General features: G+C 39.3%; 1 protein-coding gene and 1 long non-coding RNA gene across 3 annotated transcripts in view; one reads left to right on the forward strand and one right to left on the reverse strand.

The window, feature by feature from the left end:
* Positions 1–1,915, reverse strand: part of LOC126086899 (uncharacterized) — a 28,012-nt gene extending 26,097 nt beyond the window's left edge. The window contains exon 1 of the long non-coding RNA XR_007519626.1: positions 1,784–1,915. This is a non-coding gene — a long non-coding RNA (uncharacterized LOC126086899). The remainder of the gene's footprint in view (positions 1–1,783) is intronic.
* A 62-nt stretch (positions 1,916–1,977) lies between these two features.
* RNF146 (ring finger protein 146) overlaps positions 1,978–15,340 on the forward strand; it is a 36,931-nt gene continuing 23,568 nt past the window's right edge. Inside the window, exon 1 of one of the 2 annotated variants that reach the window (XM_049902438.1) lies at positions 1,978–2,069. The gene's annotated coding sequence lies outside the window, so the exon portion shown is untranslated. The other variant, XM_049902511.1, reaches the window with a different exon arrangement.

Genomic DNA, 15,340 nt, shown 5'->3' on the forward strand with positions numbered 1-15,340 from the left:
CATAGAAGGGACGGTTGGTGTTAGAATTGGTAAAAAGATTGGAGAGAGGAGGCATGTCTGACCTCCACCTCAGAGCAAACAGTCTTGGGCTGTTGATGTTGATTATGATTCTTCTTCCCCCTTGTGAAGTTAGAGGAGGTCAGATGCCCCCGCCACACCATTTTTACAAAACCACTTAAAACAAAGCCTGGCACACTGTAAGTTAATATTACTATTATGTCTTTAAGCTTAAATCTATAAGCTATATATTGGATTTTTTTGCTATTATCTGTTCACAGGTTGTGTAGGATAAAAAAAAAAGTGTAGGATAGAGGAGTAAAATTGAATGGCTAAGGAAAGAATGAAGATATGAAACTAAACTTCCAGGTGGAGGACCTACATGTTCATATTCTACACTTATAAGAAAAAGAGTACTTCTTAATGAGTAAACATCAAAGGAATAGATAGAACTCTTGAAGAGACTGATTACATATTGATGAATATGAATTCAGAGAAATAAAAGATAATGTACACAGATCTATAGATACAAGTGAGACAGAACCCTCACAGTGTTGCATTAAAAACCCTGTTTCCTTTGCTGGCTCCTCCCCCACAGGCTTTGCATTTGAATTCTGCTTTTGCTTGGAGCTTATCTGTAAACCCTATTGTGCCGGGGTAGTATGATTAAGAATGTTGCTGACATAACTTACATGAACTCCCTACTTGTAAACTCCTTAAAAATAACTTGCCTGCTCACCCTCGGGCAGTAGGCTTGGCAGCAAGGGCTCTGACTGACTACTTTTATTTGTACAACAAAATAAAGGTGTCTTTCCTGTTCTCCCACCAAGGCCAATACGAGTTATCCTGAACAAGAACCTGGGGTTTCCACTAGGTAACACAAAAAAACAAAAAAAACACAAGGACACTGAAAATTTCCAAGCCTGAAAAAAATAATGAAACCTCAAAATGCAATACTACTGCCATGGAATGTTGAAATATGTACTGTTACTATACAAAGCATTCCCTTCCACACTCCGCATTTTCTACAAATTAAAACAATTTAGTCAGTTATGAAAAAAAGTAAAGCACATGCTAAAATAAAATGCATAATACTGCCAAGTTTTTTTATGTTTAAAATTACACACACGCTACAAAAAAAAAAAAACACCCAATTTTTAAATTATAGCTCTGCATGGTAATTAAAGAGCCCTGGTTATACAGTTGTTAAGTCCTCAGCTTCTAACAGAGGCCAGCAGTTCGAACCCACCACCTGATCCTCTGGAGAAAATCCTGGCAGTCACCGTCCAGAGGTTTACAGCCTTGGAAACCCCATGTGGTAGTCTTACTCTGTCCTACAGGGTCCCTATGACTCAGAATTGACTTGAGGGCCGTGGGTTTGGTTTTGGTATGCTGATTAATCTCTTTCTCCAGCTTCCTGTGTTCTTTTCTGTTGGGAAAAACGAGTCCAAACAGAAAGTAAGATCCATTTTTTTTTCCCCTAATTAAACTGCTCAACTATTCTGAGGGTGAATTCGAACATCTTAAGGACTCTTTTTTTTTCTCGAAAGAGACCAAACAGAAGAGCACTTTTATCAAGAGCTCTTCACACCGAAAGCCAGCCAGCTAGCTAGCTGCGCAAGGACTTCTTCCGGATGGCCCAGTCGGGTTCCTGAGCAGCACCACCTGCTGGTCCTATATACGTCCCACCTGGTCCACCCAAAATCTCCCTCTCCCTTTCAGAGCCTCCTGGACCTAAGCATAAGTAAAACAATATATAAAGATATTTATAAAACAATATATAAACCGAAATTGCAGGTAGTCTGAGGAAGGAGAAGGACGGCACCCAACAAACGCTTCGGCTACGGTAGGAAACCAGCGAAGCGGGGACGGCCCGGCAGGGACTCCTGCGCAAGCTCCCGGCTGTGCAGCGCTCCTTCCGCCCCGCGCAGACCCGCCCCGCCCCGCCAGCGCGGGGCCCCGCCCCTAGGACGCGCCGGGAGGTCACGTGACATCCGCGCGCGTCCCCGGCCGCTGCGGGCTCGGAGGCCGAAGAGGAAAGACTGCGAAGTGTCCGCTGCGGTGGCCAAGAGGTGGGGGTCGGGGCCAAGCCTTCCTGGGGGGCAGGAGGGAGGCTAGCCCTGCCAGAGAATCCTGTCTCGGGGAGAGGAGGGCTACCCGCGGTGTCACCGCCGGTCGCGACTCGCTACGTGTCTGTCCTGCGCTCGGGGCCTGAGAGGGGCGGCGGCGGGGTCAGGACCGGTACGTAGATCGACGCCCTTGGGCCGGCGTGGCCCCGGCTGTCCGCGCGGAGGCGGGATGGGAGAGTTCAACCCTTCCCGCCGCCTCCGCCGTGACTGTTGTCGCAGCAGGAAGACTCACGGCCTCAGTGGTGCTCGCGGCCGCTGCAGCCCCTGCCCCGAGCGACGGCTCGGAGCTGTTCTAGGTCGGGGTGCGAGAAGCAGAGCAGCGGCCATTACTGCGCAGCCTCTTCCGCCGGTCCGCATCGCGGCCTTTGGTGGTGGCCGGGTACCTTCTCATCCCTCTCGGCGGTAGTGTCAGGCCTCTGTCTGGAAGATCTTGTCCTTAGAGCTTAGGTGAGGCGGTGGTTTGGGGGTTACCTGCTCCCTGTTTCTCGTGAGGAGTCAAACACCTTGGGCCTTGTGTCATATCGAGGCCTGGGTGTACAGTCCCCGCATTTGAATGTATTTTGTCTTTTTCGAGTGCCTTTGCTGTCTTTTTCTCTTCCCTCTCTTCCTCCTCCTGCCCACTGTCCCGGTCTTGCCTGAACCCGGATGGATATGAAGACAGCCGTTCGTCCACCCGAGCCACCGCTGCATATTCTTAGATCTTTGTTTTGACTGTTATTAAACATCGGAAAAATTGAGAGATCTCTCAGGGTACCGTTTGAGCCTACAAACATAAGTGCATCCTAAAAGCGCAGAGTGTTGCTTTGTTCTTCTGGTTGCTGGGTGTGGAGTTCTATCCCTACCCCCCACCCCGTCTGAAAGAGTACAGGTCTTCCTCCATTGTTGTCGCTATTTTATTTTCTGAAGGCTTCTCCAGGAAGGTTGCGAAATGTTTGGACAGTGTAGAGATGGAACAGTTCTTTCCACAGGTAAAATCTACAGGATTGTAAGTTTATGCACACATTCTGGCAACTGGATTTTTTTCCCCTTCAGTTATCAATGAGAGGTTTTATTTTTTTTCACTAAGTGTCATTTTAGTGAGCACTTGCTGCTCAGGTTTTGAAAATACGCACATTTTGTTAGGTAACATTTTTCTAATATTAGTATGGAACTGAGGAGAAGATAACTAATAGATGATAGAAAACACTTTGTATGATTGACATTTTAGGTGTTGAAATGGGGTGTAAAGTGTAACACTGGGCATTGAAAGTAGTATATAATTACAGAAATTAGAGACTTAAGACTGTTTTTAGTAAGTGAATCTGTATTTAGACTTTTAAAAGACATGGCATGTAGAAGACATAAAGAAAATAACCCACACAAATAACACAGGATTTATAAAGTTAGGTTTGTTGTTTTTATGACCAGCAAATATTGTTTGTAGTGAGTGGCTGGGTGTTCTAAAAACACATGAAAATAGGTCAAGTAAATGACATTTTAAAGAGAAAACCGGAAGAGTGAATACCACTCTAAAAATAGATTTTGGTGTGTTTGTTTTGTCATTGTATATTGTATTGTGGAGCACTTTTTTAAGCCCTTTTGATTTAGAATTGATGTTTCAAATGGACCAGTGTAAGTTGTGGGCAAAATGGAAATAATGATACTTAAACATTTTGAAAGTTTTTGTTGTTCGATGGGTGGTAAGAACTTAGTAGAATTATAATCATCAGGTAAGCTGTTTCTCTCAATAGCTAGTCGTTAGACAAAAGGAAGGGAAAAAAAAAGTGATTTTTCTTTCTGCAGACATTTATCGACTAGTGAAGTGTTTTGTTTCAGTTTCCACAGCTTGAATCGTTGGAAGAAAGGGGCAGACTTTTTGAAAGGACCCAAAAATGATTTCTTGACTTTGAAGAAAAAGATAAAATTAAATTTTTTCTTTGTTTCATATCATTCATCTGTTTAAAGAATAAATGTGTTAGCCATATACTCACATGAAACGCCTGACATATTGTCAGGAATTTGAAAGCTTTTTTCGACAATATTAGCAATAGATTGCTGAGCCTTTTCCACTTTTGCTAGTTTCTGTTTGTGACTAAAGAACCTGAATTGGTGAATCAGGCTAAGTTAGGAACAATTTTTGTGAGTATAGAAGCCATCTTACTAACACTGGGCTATATCTGTACTTATTTATGGATTGTGTTTAGTGTTTGTGGCATATTACCTTTTTGGTTAATTATAGCAAAACCTGTTGTTAAATGCCTGTTAATTAGAACATTTTGAGTTACAGAATTATAGAGTAGGGTGAAACAACTAAGACATGGAGGATTATGACTTGACCAAGGTCACACAGATAATTAGTGGCAAAGCCTTTTTATTTACAAAATGGTTGCAGGCTGTGGCACTTCTGTGCTTGGTATGATTAAAAGACAATATTTGTTGACATTCAGATGTCATGTTTTATTAAGATAAAATTCAAGGCCCACGTTTTATTTGGGGAAAATTTTAACTTTTAATGCTTGAATATGAAGATTGTGAAGGTAGTAGATTTCCATATAGTAATTTTTCTTAAGAGAAATAATATATATATGTGGGAAATAATTCTTTAAAATAAGAGTAGTGTGAAGTGTTAGACTCCTTTTAGCTAAAATGAGTTTTGACTGAATACTTGTTGCCAAGTATGGCCACCGTATTGTGTAAGCTAATTTTTAATAGGAGATAATAGTAAAAGCGAAAAGTGGAAACATTAGGGCATTTAGTTACATCTGTCAATTTGGAACTCTTAAGATGTAAGAAGTACAGCCAGAATGTTCCTTAGAAGCAAGAATGCGAGACTTGGTCTCATGTATTTACCAGAAGGGACTAGTCCCTGGAGAAAGGACATCATGCTTGGTAAAGGAGAGGGTCAGTGAAAAAGAGGGAGACTGTCGACAAGATGGATTGACACAGTGGCTGCAACAGTAGGCCCAAACATAGCAAGGATTGTGAGGATGGCACAGGACCGTGCAGTGTCCTGTTCTGTTGCTATGAGTGGGAACTGACTAGATGGCACCGAAGGACAACAATTTGCTAAATAACACCTGACTTGGTATGCCCAAGGTTGGAAGGCTTGAATTTCTGTTGCTTAGAACTTTTAAGTAGAACATTTCTCATTTTGTATATTTTGAATAAAGGGTAAAAAATGTTTCCTATTAAACATTAGCTGTTAGCAATTGGAGAAATAAGAGAAGTCTTCAAATACTTGTAATCTAACTGATTGTTAATGACCTGATCTTTTCCTTTTAATTAGTTGTGTAAAAAGATGACCATTTATTTAATCTTTATTATCTGGAGGAAAAAAAATGATTATTTTTTTTGAGCTAGTGACTGGCCTGAAAAAAAAAAGTGGACTTATAATTACTCCAAGATGTTTCCACAGAAAATAACAGTGTGTACAAATAATGAAAAACCAAAGCCAAACCCATTGCCATCGAGTTGATTCCGACTCATAGGGACCTTGCAGGACAGGATAGAACTGTCCCATTGAGTTTCCAAGGAGCGCCTGGTGGATTTGAACTCCCGACCTCTGTGTTAGCAGCTGAAGCACTTAACCACTACACCACCAGGGTTTCCACATACAAATAACAGGAGTATGAATTTGTTGCATGCTTTAGAATTATAAATGGTACAATACTATTTCGTTTTCATTTATACCCATTTTATTTAATTGGTTGAGTGGGTAAATGGTTTAAATTGATTATTTCCAAATCCTTTTATATATTTTTAAATTTAGTCTCTTTTTTCTGCCCAAGGATGTTAAGGGGCAGAACTATCTAGTTTCAAATATTTTCTTTTTGTGTTCCTTCTTAAAGATCGTTTTCATACAAATTTGCATGTGAGGAAGGAACCACAACCCATCGGCTGTTTGATACTTGGATGTCAGAAATTTATGGCAGTTTTTACTGTAGTAATTCATAAGTCCTGTTGAGTTTGGTGTATAATCTATAAATCATTGTAGCAAGAATTAGGTATGTTTGGTTTATTTTGCCAAATTCTAGCCTGTAGTTAGAATTACATTAGTCTATGTTATATTTCACTTTTGGTCAAAAGAAAAGGTCACTACCCTCCCCCAACTCTGTTTTTGGTTTCAAGTACTGTAAAATTTCCTGAGGGCCTCTTCACATGACTGTTATGAATATTATTTGCAATGCCTGTGTTGTGCCCTATTGGCATCATAATTCTCAGAAGTATAATTGATGTGTCAGTTCGCAGAATCTGAATCTGTCAACTTTGATCACAAGAGAATATGTAATTCTCTTTTTTAATAGTGCCCGGTAAAGGTGTGGATAAAGTAACATGGAGTTTATGTTCTCTATGTAATGATTTCTATAGTAATCTGCCAGCTTTATGTTATAAAAAGACTAAGTATGCAAGACATTCTAGCCTTGTGTTGCCCCATAGCCCAGTATGATAACCACTAGCCACATGTAGCTATTGAAGATTAGATATGTGGCTATTCCGAATTGAGTTGTGTGCTAAGTGTAAAATATACGCTGGATTTCAAGGAATTAATACCACAAACAAACTGCAGTAAGTTGCTTACATTGAATATATAATGGTAATATGTTGGATGTATTGGGTTAAAAAAAGTCCATTATTAAATTAATTTTACTGTTTCTTTTTATGTGGTTGGTTATGGGCTAGGAAATTTAAAATGACATATGTGGCTTGCATCCTATTTCTGTTAGTGCTATTCTAGACCTTTTCCTTGAGAGACAGGGTATTACAGAAAGGATTTTTTAGACAGTTTTGAGTTTGAATCCCATCTCCCAGTAGCTTTGTCACTTTGGGTAAGCTACTTAGCCTTCTGAGTCTGAGTTTCCTCATTTGTAAAATGGGTATAGTCATATTTCACAGGGTTGTTATGAAGAGTCAGTGATATAATGGGTCTGCTAATGCTTCACTAACCTTAACATACAAATGCATCACCCAGGGATCCCATTCTCTAGGTCTGAGGTTGGTTGGGAAGTTTGCGTACCTAAGGAACTCCCAGGTAATAAGGTAATGCTTGTTGGTTATTACAGTTTGCCTAGTTAGACTACGTAAGTTTAATGCATTTTCTTTGCCTTGACCTTTATTATCCCTTATTTTGCCTTTGAAAATTATCCTTGAAACCCAGGAATTGGAAAAATCACCATACTTTCCAGTATTTATTAAAATTGTATGTATTGTGCTCTCTTAGGAATACTGCAGCATTCTTATTGATACCTATAGAGCTTTTTTTCCACTCTCTTGTTGTCAGGTGCCATAGAGTCTCTTCTGACTTGTAGCAACCTTACGTACAGCAGAATGAAACACTGCCCGTTCCTGTGCCATCCTTAAACAGTCATTTCTGTGTTTGAGCCCATTGTTGGAGCCACCATGTCAGTCCATCTCATAGAGAGTCTTCCTCTTTTTTGCTGACCTCCTTTGTGCTTTACCAAGCATGATGTCCTTATCCAGGGACTGGTCCCTCCTGATAATGTCCAAAGTACGTGAGATTAAGTCTTGCCATCCTGACTTCAAAAGAGTATTCTGGCTGCACTTCTTCTGAGACAGTTTTGTTAGTTCTTCTTGCAGTCCATGGTATAGTCAGTATTTCTCACCAACACCATAATTCAAGGGCATCAGTTCTTCTTTGGCCTTCCTTATTTATTGTCCAGCTATCGCTTGCATATGAGGTGATTGAAAATATCATTGCTTGGGTCAGGTGTACCTTAGTCCTCAAAGGGACATCTTTGCTTTTAACGTTTTAAAGAGGTCTTTTGTGGCAGATTTGCCTAATGCAATATGTTGTATGATTTAACTGCTGCTGCTGCTTTCTTGGGCGTTGATTTTGAATCTAAGTAAAATGAAATATTTGACAACTTCAGTCTTTTCTCTGTTTATCATGATATTGCTTATTGGTCTAGTTTTGAGGATTTTTATTTCTTGATGTTGAGGCGTAATCCGTACTGAAGACTGTAGTCCTTGATCTTCATCAGTAAGTACTTCAAGTTCTTTCAGCAAACAAGGTTGTGTCATCTGCATATCGAAGGTTGTTAATGAGTCTTCCTCCAGTCCTGATGCCGTGTTCTTCATATAGTCCAGCTTCTCAGGTTATTTGCTCGGTATACAGATTGAATAATTATGGTAAAAGGATACAACCCTGACCCACACCTTTTCAGACTTTAAACCACACAGTATCCCCTTATTCTGTTCAAACCACTGCCTCTTAATCTATGTACAGGTTCCTCCTGAGCACAATTAAATGTTCTGGAATTCCCATCATTTGCAATGTTATCTGTAATTTGTTATGACTTACACAGTCGAATGCCTTTGCATAGTCGATAATATACAGGTAAATGTCTTTATGGTATTGTCTGTTTTCAGCTAAGATCCATGTGACATTAGCAGTGATATCCCTTGTTCCACGTCCTCTTCTGAATCCAGCATGAATTTTTGGCAGTTCCCTGTCAGTGTACTGCTACAACCACTTTTGAATGATCTCCAGCAAAATTTTACTTGTGTGTGAATTAATGATACTGTTCAATAATTTTTGCATTCGTTTGGATCACCTTTCTTTGGAATGAGCATGAATATAGATACATTCCAGTTGGTTGGCCAGGTAGCTGTCTTCCAGATTTCCTGACATAGATGAGTGAGTGCTTCCAGCGTTGCATCTGTTTGTTGAGACATCTCAACTGGTATTCCCTCAATCCCTAAAACCTTGTTTTTTGCCAGTGCCTTGAGTGCAGCTTGGTCTTCTTTCTTCAGTACCATTGGTTCTTGATCACATGCTACCTCCTGGCATGGTTGAATGTTGACCACTTCTTTTTGGTACAGTGACTCTGTATTCTTTCCATCTTCTTTTGATGCTTCTTGTGTCATTCAGTATTTTCCTCTGCAACACAAGGCTTGAATTTTTTCAGTTCTGTAACTTAAGAAATGCCGAGCATGTTCTTCTCTTTGGTTTTCCAACTCCAGGTTTTTGCATACTTTATTATAAAATGTTACTTTGTCTCTCGAGCTGCCCTGTGGAATCTCCTGTTCGGCTCTTTTTTGTCATTATTTCTTCCTTTCACTTTAGCTACTGGACGTTCAAGAGCAAGTTTCAGAGTCTCTTCTGACATCCACTTTGGTCTTTCCTTTCTTTCCTATGTTTACTTTTTCTTTTTTTAATAATTTTTATTGTGCTTTAAGTGAAAGTTTACAAATCAAGTCAGTCTCTCACACAAAAACCCATATACACCTTGCTACACACTCCCAGTTACTCTCCCCCTAATGAGACTGCCTGCTCTCTCCCTCCTTTCTCTCTCTTCGTGTCCATTTCATCAGCTTCTAACCCCCTCCACCCTCTTATCTCCCCTTCAGGCAGGAGATGCCAACATAGTCTCAAGTGTCCACCTGATCCAAGAAGCTCACTCCTCACCAGTATCCCTCTCCAACCCATTGTCCAGACGAATCCATGGTTCCTGTCCTGGGCCAAGAGAAGGTCTAGGGGCTATGACCACCGGGGTCCTTCCAGTCTCAGTCAGAGCCTTAAGTCTGGTCATATGAGAATTTGGGGTCTGCATCCCACTGCTTTCCTGCTCCCTCAGGGCTTCTCTGTTGTGTTCCCTGTCAGGGCAGTCATCAGTTGTAGCCTGGCACCATCTAGTTCTTCTGGTCTCAGGATGATGTAGTTGCTGGTACATGTGCCCCTTTCTGTCTCTTGGGCTCGTAGTTACCTTGTGTCCTTGGTGTTGTCCATTCTCCTTTGATCCAGGTGGGTTGAGACCAATTGATACATCTTAAATGGCTGCATGCTAGCATTTAAGACCACAGACGCATTCTTCAAAGTGGGATGCAGAATATTTTCTTAATAGATTTTATTATGTGCACTGACTTAGATGTCCCCTGAAACCATGGTCCCCAGACCCCTGCCCCAGCTATGCTGGCCTTTGAAGCATTCAGTTTATTCAGGAAACTTCTTTGCTTTTGGTTTAGTCCAATTGTGCTGACCTCCCTGTATTGGGTGCTGTCTTTCCCTTCACCTAAAGTAGTTCTTATCTACTGTCTAGTGAATACCGCTCTTCTACCCTCCTTCCATCCCCCGTCTTGTAACCACAAAAGAATGTTTTCTTCTCAGTTTAAACTATTTCTTGAATTCTTACAATAGTGCTCTTATACAATAGTTGTCCTTTTGCAACTGACTGATTTCACTCAGCATAATGCCTTCTAGGTTCCTCCATGTTATGAAGTGTTTCACAGATTCCAAACTGCTCTTTATCGATACATAGTATTCCTTTGTGTGAGTATGCCATAATTTATTTATCCATTAATCCATTGACGGGCACCTTGGTTGCTTCCGTGTCTTTGCTGTTGTAAACAGTGCTGCAGTAAACATGGGTGTGCATATATCTGTTCGTGTAAAGGCTCTTATTTTTCTAGGATATATTCCAAGGAGTGGGATTGCTGGATCGCATGGTAGCTCTATTTCTAGCTTTTTAAGGAAGCGCCAAATCAATTTCGAAAGTGTTGTACCATTTGACATTACCCCCAGCAGTGTAGAAGTGTTCCAGTCTCTCCACAGCCTCTCCAACATTTATTATTTTGTGTTTTTTGGATTAATGCCAGCCTTGTTGGAGTGAGATGAAATCTCATTGTAGTTTTGATCTGCATTTCTCTAATGGCTAATGATCGTGAACATTTCCTCATATATCTGTTAGCTACGTGAATGTCTTCTTTAGTGAAGTGTCTATTCATATCTTTTGCCCATTTTTAAATTAGGTTTTTTGTCTTTTTGCAGTTGAGTTTTTGCAGTATCATGTATTTTAGAGATCAGGCGCTGATCAGAAATGTCATAGCTAAAAACTTTTTCCCAGTCCGTAGGTAGTCTTTTTACTCTTTTGGTGACGTCTTTGGATGAGCCTAAGTGTTTGATTTTTAGGAGCTCCCAGTTATCTAGTTTTTCTTCTACATTCTTTATAATGTTTTGTATACTGTTTATGTCATGTATTAGTGCTCCTAATGTTGTCCCTATTTTTTCTTCCATGATCTGTATGGTTTGAGATTTTATATTTAGGTCTTTGATCCATTTTGAGTTAGTTTCTGTGCATGGAGTGAGATATGGGTCTTATTTCATTTTTTTGCAGATGGATATCCGGTTATGCCAGCACCGTTTGTTAAAAAGACTATCTTTTCCGCATTTAACTGTTTTGGGGCCTTTGTCAAATATCAGCTGCCCATATATGGATGGATTTATGTCTGAATTCTCAATTCTGTTCCATTGGTCCGTGTATCTGTTATTGTACCAGTACCAGGCTGTTTTGATTACTGTGGTGGTATAATAGGTTCTAAAATCAGGTAACATAAGGCCTCCTACTTTGTTCTTTTTCAGTAATGCCTTGTTTATCCAGGGCCTCTTTCCCTTCCCTTCCATATGAAATTGGTGATTTGTTTCTCCATCTCCTTAAAGAATGTCCTTGGGATTTGTCATCTGCAAATAGAGATACTTTTACTTCTTCCTTGCCAATCTGGATGCCCTTTATTTCCTTATCTAGCCTAATTCCTCTGGCTAGGACTTCCGGCACAATGTTGAATAAGAGTGGTGATAAAGGCATCCTTCTCTGGTTCCCGATCTCAGTGGGAATGTTTTCAGGCTTTGTCCATTCAGGGTGATGTTGGCTGTTGGCTTTGTATAAATGTCCTTTATTATGTTGAAGAATTTTCCTTCTATTCCTATTTTGCTGAGAGCTTTTATCATGAATGAGTGTTGAACTTTGTCAAATGCCTTTTCTTCATCAATTGTTAAAATCAGGTGATTCTTGTCTTTTGTTTTATTTATGTGGTGGATTACATTAATTGTTTTTCTAATGTTGAACCATCCCTGCATACCTGGTATGAATCCCACTTGGTCATGGTGGGATATGTTTTTTTGATATGTTGTTGAATTTTATTGGCTAGAATTTTGTTGAGGATTTTTGCATCTACATTCATGAGGGATATAGGTGTATAATTTTCTTTTCTTGTGGTCTCTTTATCTGGTTTTGGTATCAAGGATATGGTGGCTTCATAGAATGAGTTTGGTAGTATTCCATCCTTTTCTATGCTCTGAAATACCTTCAGTAGTAGTGGTGTTAACTTTTCTCTGAAAGTTTGGTAGAACTCTGCAGTGAAGCCGTCCAGACCAGGGCTTTTTTTTTGTTGGGAGTTTTTGATTACCTTTTCAATCTCTTCTTTTATTATGGGCCTGTTTAGTTCTGCCTCTGTTTGTGTTAGTTTAGGTAGGTAATGTGTTTCTAGGAATTCATCCATTTCTTCTAGGTTTTCAAATTTGTTTGAGTATAGTTTTTCATAGTAATCTGATATGATTCTTTTAATTTCAGTTGGGTCTGTTGTAATATCACCCATCTCATTTTTTATTTGGGTTATTTGCTTCCTCTCCTGTTTTTCTTTTGTCAGTTTGGCCAGTGGTTTATCAATTTTGTTGATTTTTTCCAAAAAACTAGCTTTTGATCTTGTTAATTCTTTCAGTTGTTTTTCTGTTTTCTGTTTCATTTAGTTCAGCTCTAATTTTTGTTTGTTTTCTTTTGGTGCCTGTGGGTTTCTTTTGTTGCTCTCTGTTCAAGTTGTAGGGATAAATCTTTGATTTTGGTCATTTGTTCTTTTTGGATATGTGCGTTTATTGATATAAATTGGCCTCGGAGCGTCGTTTTTGCTGTGTCCCAAAGGTTCTGATAGGAAGTGTTTTCATTCTCATTGAATTCTATGAATTTCTTTATTCCTTCCTGTGTCTTCTATAATCGTCTTTTTTGAGATGAGTATTGTAGTTTCCAAGTGTTTGATTTCTTTTCCCGTTATTAATTTCCACTTTTATGGCCTTATGGTCAGAGAAGATGCTTTGTAATACTTCAGTGTTTTGGATTCTGCTAAGGCTTGCTTTATGACCTAATATGTGGCCTATTCTAGAGAATGTTCCATGTGCACTAGAAAGTATAGTTGGTTGGAGTTGGGTGGAGTGTTCTGTATATGTCTACGAGGTCAAGTTGGTTGATTGTGGCATTTAGATCTTCCGTGTTTTTATTGCGCTTCTTTCTGGATGTCCTGTCCTTCACCGAAAGTGGTGTGTTGAAGTCTCCTACTATTATTGTGGAGCTGTCTATCTCACTTTTCAATGCTGATAGAGTTTGTTTTGTGTATGTTGCAGCCCTGTCATTGGGTGCATAAATATTTAATATGGTTATATCTTCTTGGTGTATTGTCCCTTTAATCATTATATTGTGTCCTTCCTTATCCTTTCTGATGGATTTAACTTCAAAGTCTATTTTGTCAGAAATATTGCCACTTCTGCTCTTTTTTGATTGTTGTTTGCTTGATATATTATTTTCCATCCTTTGAGTTTTAGTTTGTTTGTGTCTCTAAGTCTAAGGTGTGTCTCTTGTAGGCAGCATATGGACAGATCTTGTTTTTTAATCCATTCTGCCACTCTCTGTCTCTTTATTGGTGAATTTAGTCCATTTACATTCAGGATAATTATGGATAGGTATGAATTTAGTGCTATCATGTTGATGTCTTTTTTTGTGTGTTGACAGTTTCTTTTTCCCACTTGATTTTATGTGCTGAGTAGATTTTCTTTATATATTGTCCTTTCCTCGTATTTGTTGTTGTTGATTTTGTTTCTGCTGAATCTGTATTTTTCCCTTGTATTTTATTTTGATGAGTAGGATAGTTTGTCTCCTTTGTGGTTACCTTATTATTTACCCCTATTTTTCTAAATTTAAAACTAACTTATATTTCTTTGTATCACTGTATCTTCCTCTCCATATGGAAGGTGAATGATTACATTTCCTAGTCCCTCTTTACTATTTTAATGTTGTCTTTTATATAATAACATCGCCGTTACCCTGTGTTGGGCTTTGTTTTTTGTTTTTTTAAATCTTGGTTTGTTTTTTTTTTGGATTTCCCTGTCTGGGTTGACTTCTGGTTGCTCTGCCCAGTGTTCTAGTCTTGGGTTGATATCTGATATTATTGATTTACTAACCAAAGAACTCCCTCTAGTATTTCTTGTAGTTTTAGTTTGGTTTTTACGAATTCTCTCAACTTCTGTTTATCTGGATATGTCTTAATTTCACCTTCACATTTAAGAGACAGTTTTGATGGATATATGATTCTTGGCAGGCAGTTTTTTTCCTTCATTTTTTTTTAAATATGTCGTCCCATTGCCTTCTTGCCTGCATGGTTTCTGCCGAGTAGTCCGAGCTTATTCTTATTGGCTCTCCTTTGTAGGTGACTTTTATCCCTTGCTGCTCTTATAACTCTCTCTTTATCTTTGGTTTTGGCAAGCTTGATTATAATATGTCTTGGTGACTTTCTTTTAAGATCTACCTTATGTGGAGTTTGATGAGCATCTTGGATAGATATCTTCTCATCTTTCACAATGTCAGGGAAGTTTTCTGCCAACAAATCCTCAACAATTTTCTCTGTATTTTCTGTTATCCCTCACTGTTCTGGTTCTCCAGTCACTCGTAGGTTATGTCTCTTGATAGGGTCCCACATGGTTCTTAGGGTTTCTTCATTTTTTTTTAATTCTTTTATCTGATTTTTCTTCAAACATATTAGTGCCAAGTGATTTATCTTCAAGTTCAGAAATTCTCGTTTCTACTTGCTCAGTTCTGCTCCTCTGACTTTCAATTGAGTTATCTAATTCTGTAATTTTACTGTTAACCTTCTAAATTTCTGGTTGCTGTCTGTCTATGGATTTTTCTGGCTCATTAAACTTTTTATTATGTTCCTGAATAATCTTTCTAATTTCTTCAGTTGCTTTATCTGTGTGTTCCTGGGCTTGTTCTGTGTATTGCCTCATTTCCTTCCTGATGTCTTGAACGGTTCTGTATATTAAACTTTTGTATTTTGCATCTGGTAATTCCAGGAATGCACTTTCATCTAAAGATCCCTGGATCCTTTGTTTTGAGAGCCTGTTGAGGTGATCATGGCCTGTTTCTTTATGTTGTGACTTGATATTGACTGTTGTCTCCGAGCCATCTATAAGTTATTGTATTAGTTTATGCTTGCTTACTGTGTCGTAGCTGCTTGCTTTGTTTTGTTCTGGTGTACTCCTGTGGGTTGCTTGAGTGAGCTAGCTTGATAATTTTTGCCTTTGGAGCTCTGGTGTCCTGTCCCCAGCTGGCTAGAGCTGTTATCAGGTATAGCAGTGTAGGAGTCCATTCAGTTTTCTTGTATGAGTTCAGCTCAGGTTT

Source organism: Elephas maximus, chromosome 1, assembly GCF_024166365.1.
Source record: "Elephas maximus indicus isolate mEleMax1 chromosome 1, mEleMax1 primary haplotype, whole genome shotgun sequence".
In the NCBI taxonomy this organism is placed as follows: Eukaryota; Metazoa; Chordata; class Mammalia; order Proboscidea; family Elephantidae; genus Elephas; species Elephas maximus.